Source organism: Mus musculus, chromosome 11 (assembly GCF_000001635.26).
Source record: "Mus musculus strain C57BL/6J chromosome 11, GRCm38.p6 C57BL/6J".
Classification (NCBI taxonomy): Eukaryota; Metazoa; Chordata; class Mammalia; order Rodentia; family Muridae; genus Mus; species Mus musculus.
This window is the reverse complement of record NC_000077.6, coordinates 11691501-11697500: the sequence shown is the minus strand read 5'-3', so window position 1 is coordinate 11697500 and position 6000 is coordinate 11691501. Positions and strand designations below refer to the sequence as shown.

General features: G+C 44.2%; 1 protein-coding gene across 33 annotated transcripts in view; it reads right to left on the bottom strand.

Moving 5' to 3' along the window:
- Positions 1-6000, bottom strand: part of Ikzf1 (IKAROS family zinc finger 1) — an 87969-nt gene that overhangs the window by 75430 nt on the left and 6539 nt on the right. The gene's annotated exons all lie outside the window — the stretch shown is intronic.

Below are 6000 nucleotides of genomic sequence, written 5' to 3'. Positions count from 1 at the left end.
TCTCTGGACTTGTGACTAGTATGGTTGCCAGCAGGGTCCCTTGTTTCAGAACAACAGTTTCAGGTACTTGATAATTTTTAAGCTAAGGGCTGGAGTCAGTCTGTACTGTGTCCTACGAATTCTGCAGAGACTTCTTAAGCCCCTCAAATGTCCCAAAACCAAAGATCTGCATCTTTTGGGGTAGAGACTAAAGAAGTAACCTACCAATGCAGAGTGGGGGATAAATGCATTTGGCCTCTTTTAAGGCAAAGTTTACAAAGGACATCCCTAAGTGTCCTGAAGGAGTCTAGGCCATCCTGGGTACTCTGCTGACCACCAGGCACTGCTTACAAAACACCTACAAAGTACATCTGCTGCCATGTGAAAGCAATACAGGGAATCTGAGGGGGAAGGGTAGGACTTAAAGGGCCAGAGAGATGTCTTAAAAGATAATGGTGATGCCCTCAAGTCTGGCAACCTGAGTTTGATCCCTACGAGCCACGTGGTAGAAGAAGAGAACTGATTCTCACAGGCTATCCTCTGACCTCCACATGCCACATGCACACACACTCATACATAGATACACTTGCATACACTGCCTCCCCCATGTGTGCTTGTATGAAAGAGAGAGAGAGAGAGAGAGAGAGAGAGAGAGTCAGAGAAATCGAATACATTTTAAAAACTTAAAAAGACAAATAGTTTGAGCTCAGTTATCTTACAGTCTCAGCCTTAAATAAAACAAGGAGATTTCATTCACTATAGGGAATTAACCACCAAAGCAAATTATTACCATCTTCAGGTCTGGGCAGGGGTATTGGATGGAATAAGCCGGTCACAGAAACATGCTGTGGTGGTCCACTTTGCATGAGAAGAGCAAGCAAGTCTCAGATAGAGGCAACCCACCGGAGAGCATGCCACAATGTCAGTAAACTAGCTCTCACCTGGGCAGTTCTTCTAAACATGAATGCTTTTATTGTTTCTTTGGAGCAGGCAGTTCTGAATCTTGCACAAGGGGAAATAGATGCAGAGATAAGTGCAGGCCAGCATGACAGAGGCTGCCCAAGGCTGGCTCTTTAGGACAGTGAGCAGTGAGGCCTTCCTTATAACCCCACCATCCCTCGGGATCTCTTTGCATCTCCTGTCTTCTTCATCTAACTCTCTTCTCTTCTCATCTCTTTATTTCTGTGTCTCCCTCTCTCCCCTCCTGACCCTCTTCCTTCTTGACTGTTTTTCTCTTCTTCTGATTAAACAGGGACAAACAGGTTTCATTCCCTTGATTCAGACAGAAGGATTCAACACATCACCAACGTTAGAGAAGAGGCGCGAAAGAGGAGGCTGGGAGCCAGGTTTCAAGACTGCACAGGAAGGACCTCACTGCTCTGGGGACTGGGCAGGAAGCACACATTCAAAACTACATACCATGGGAGTCTTCCTGGGAGGCCAGGAGCCTTTCCTCTTGCCACGAAGAGGCCATTGCCACCAGGCTGGAACCTGGCTGGCTCCTGGGAGAAGCATCCAACAGCCCTGGGCAGTTGCTGTCTCCAGGTAAGCCACCAGGCCAGGTCTTCCTTAGTGCTGGCCCATGTCTAACTTGCAAGGCCCAGAGGAGGACTTAGTAGAGCCCAGAACCTCAACAAGTCCTCAAGGGAGGGGTGCTGGCCGATCTCCCTTCAGCAAGCACCTCTTCCTGTGGTGCTTTATGTCATAACCCAGGGCCTGGCCCAGAATTTTCACAAGCTGAGCCTAGATTTATTAAATCAAAATGAAAAAACTCGAGGCCAGGCAGAAACCACAAACATCTTTCTTTTCAAGTTACCCAGACAATATGGCTATCAGGAGAACTGCTAAGCACATGGCATATAAAGCTTGCTGTAGGCAGGAGTGGAGGTCAGTAGACATTAGTCTGTTACCTGGCCTGTATTGTACTTCCATAAGCTTTGAAAAATGTCCTGAGATTTAAAAACAGTGTACATTAACTTTTTGTGTTTATAAGGGTCCTTGAGAACCTGGTCTATAGCAAGAAAAGGAGGAGTACAGGCACCTCTGAGGCAGCCCATTACATGCGAGGCATCTGAGAGCTAAACTGCTAACGAGCTTCCTGAGACTGTGAACAACCTGCCTTGCCCAGCACTTTCTCAGGCAGCCTGCCTCAGAGTCCAGCATCGAGCTGGCAGCCAATCCTGATTTGTCACAGGAATCTGCTTTATCATTTCCATTTTGCAGAAGAGAAGACCGAGGCTGTGAGCAGAGTCATGAAGCAAGGGTTGCCTGCCCAAGGCCACCACCAACAAATAGCAGAGCTGAGCTCTGAACTTCCAGTCATCAGATGACAGTGTCTGCCTTTCCTACCTGCTCTAAGAACTCCATAAACACACCACAGTGGAGACAAGATCCAAATGTCAGACAGAGGAAGGTGCCCCTCATATTTGGCTAGAATATAAACTCATTCTTTGCAATAGCCTGAAACTTGACAAACTTCTCATAACAGAACTTGTACAGCAACTAAATTCTGGCCATACAGTTACATGTGCCTGGTGGTTTTCTTTCTTGCTGGTGAAGCTGTCCCAGGGAGACTTGGGACTAGCCACTTAATACTCAAAGTCCTTCTCGGAAGGCAGGAAGTAAATGTGCATGTGGAAGACAGGGTTGAGCTCGGGACTATCACCTATTAAACATGCCTAGGTCACAGACCTCTTGAATAAAACACATGATTCTGTGAAAGACATGTCTTTTCATCTATACACTGAAGATTCCATTTTTTTTTTGCAAATTTATCACATCACTGTGAATTACTCTGTAGTTTTCAAAAGGGATGCTCCACGAGAAAGAGCAGCAATATGCGACGTCTTTGTATCTAGTCAGAGACCTTCTAGGTTTGTGTAACAATTTGACAAAACAGGTTGGGAGAACATAAAAACTTCTGAGCGCTCCTATTTCATCTCTGATTCTTTTCATTTTTTCAAAAATTAGCTGCCAATCTACACATTTTCATGATTATCTCCCAGAGCTTTGCTGGTACAACTCACAATGAAAAACAAGATTTAAACAGGAGCATAGGAATCCAATTTAGTGTTCCCCACGCCCCTCCTCCCCCAGTCAGCTAAGCCACAGAAGGCAAATCACTCAGATGTGCAGCCCTGGCTTCACATTTTCCCCTCTGTGGGCAGAAACTGATATGAAGGAGGGTCAAAGGGAAATGAGGAAGTCTGTTAAAAATGCAGCCAAGGGGCTACAGGAATACCTCAGTCAGTAAGCGCTTGCCAGGCAAATGTGAGGACCTGAGTTTAATCCCAGGAACCCTCAGAGAAAGCCCAGTAAGGCAACTGTAGTTCCAGTGCTGGGGAGGTGGGCACAAAAGAGCAGTGAGGCTAGATTGACAGCCAATTGAGCCAGTCAGGGGCAGACTCTGGCCTGGAACTATAAGGGAGATTCTCCATTTTGACCTCTGGCCTTTATACATATGCATGCACACCATCACACACAGGTACACACACACACGGGGCGGGGAGAAAGAAAGAGAGAGAGAATAAAATAAAGATTGCTTCCCAATTAGAAGGCAACACTGAGTACCTGTTCTGTGACACGTAATAGAAAATGGTGGAACCAGGCACTGTAGCTCTCACCCTTGTAATCCCAGGACTAGCAGCCTAGGCTACATATGAGTTTATGAGTTTCAGGCTAGGCTGGGCATCAGAGTGAATCCCTAGGCTAGAATCAAAAAACAAGAAAGATGGTAGATTTTATATAAGAAAGACAATGGAATTGGAGGCAAGAGGCTCACATGTGTGCTGACATGACAGTCAGTGTTGCCTTGGCTCTCTCCTCCCCCAGGTAAGCCATGATCACACAACAATGCTGTGTTTCCTCTCTAACCTCCATACTAGCCACCCACTCACAGCCACTGAGGAGAGGCACGCAGTTACAATTAGCATGCTTTCTGATTTGGACCATCAACACTGGCCACTTCTTAAGTAGCTCCCTTAAACATAAGTGGCTTTTCACACTTCATCATTTAAGGCGGAAAACCGAAGTTGAGAAGCATTGTCTTCTGCCCTCTTGCTGTAGAAGACCATTACGTGTAGTCCAGAGGAGTGTGATGGAAGGGAGATGCAGCACAAATGAGATTTCTATCTTTAAAATACAGCAACGGTTTCCACAAGACTGATCCACACAGATAATTCCCGAAGTGCTGATAGTTTGTAATTGTTAGAAGAGACGGTAGAATTCGGTTCTCCCAAGTAACTATCAGTCCTAGTTTAAGAGATAAGTACAAACTTACAATACACACACACACACACACACACATATATATATATATATATATATATATAAAATTAGTAAGAGAATGTGGTGTCACAAAAAATACAATATCTCATTGTGACTTTCGGCAGTGAAATTATGTAGACATACAAGTAAATTCAGTCAAGTGGATACTTGAAAATACAACCTTAAAGCTGTATGTGGTGGAGGGAAACCACGTGTACATCTATAACATTAAGCAAGTGCACTCTGATGCGGGTGTTTCTACAACGCTATTCTACTTTAGCTAAAAGGGTTTGGGCCAGTTTGTTTGCCAAAGGCTTTATTTTGTTTGGACCTAAAGAAGTTAAGCCACACAGAGCTTCATAGAGGTATCCTATTGTTTGGAAGTCCTTACACGCAGACTGACCCAGTGGAACTGAGAAGGTGCTCTGACTTGACTGTTCACTGTGATAGTGAGAAGAACTTCCTAGGTCCCAGCATACATTGCTTTTCATGTTACTCATCGTCTCAACGAGATGGGATGCTGCTCACGCTCCAGGCCAGCACCATCACCGAGTTTGTTGTGACATACACTGGCCTTTTGCTTCTTTAAATATAAAAGGCCACTTTGGCACACCCCAGCCTTATTAAGGAGCATCTAGTCTTTGCTCCAGAGAGGAGCATGATTTACTGATTGCCAGCTCATTGTCACTCGCTGTCACTTAGGGTAGGCCACATGGACTCTGTGGCCATTTTCCAGAAAGTACTGAAACTGATGTTGGTGTTATTGACGGCACCTATAAAAATCAACCATAGTCACTTAAAATGAAATAACTTTTTAATAAAAACTATTAAAATATTAATTTGTTATATGTTCTCTTATTTTTTCAAAACTATGTTTACAGTACTATAACTTAGATTTAAAAACTGAGTTCCCTAAGTCACATCATGGTCTTTTAATGGCTTTAGTACTTTGGAAAGTTACCCTTGCTCACCAAACTTCTACGGGGATAAGCAAGACAACTGTAGTGTCAACAGAAGGAAAATCAGTTATATGATAACAACTACAGACAATAAACTGAACAATGACAAAAATGCCACTTGACGACCTGCATTGGCCTTCCAGTTAGATCCTAAGGAATGTCTACATTTCTAAAAAGTTTTATTCTATGGTATGGCTAGGAAGCAGGGTCCCCTGTCCCAGACCTCATGATAGTCATGCCAATACAACACACCATGCACAAGATTGAGGCTCATGTGTAACATGTGCCCACCCAACCCAGGCTATCTGGACGGCTTTATAATCCTTCACCTTCAGCCTACAAGGTCCTCATGCAAACCCAGGAGACAAGGGTCATCAGCTGAGCCTCATGGAACCTCACAACTTCCTCATTTGTACAGTTACAAAAATCGGCGTGTCTATTTATAATAGGGCAGAAACTGCTCTTTAGAAAGCCAAACACAGGGAAGCTCGGTTTTAATGCCTGTTCTGCAGTCTCCCAACAGACAGCAACAATGAGTTTTCAATGCTCCAAGTCCTTTTCAGAAAAGTTCATGACTTTGACAAAAGTCCTGGATGTTCTTAATTCAAGTGAAAATCGTTTAAATTCTATCAAACACATATAACCTCACATATAACGTCATGATAAAGCACTGGCGCACTCTCGGTTGGAGAAGAACTTGAACTTTCCAAACCATGTTTTACAAATTAACTGCCAACCTTGGCTTCCGGGACCTGAGATACGTAGCCGCTGGCTTTCATTTGATGAAGCGAGAGAC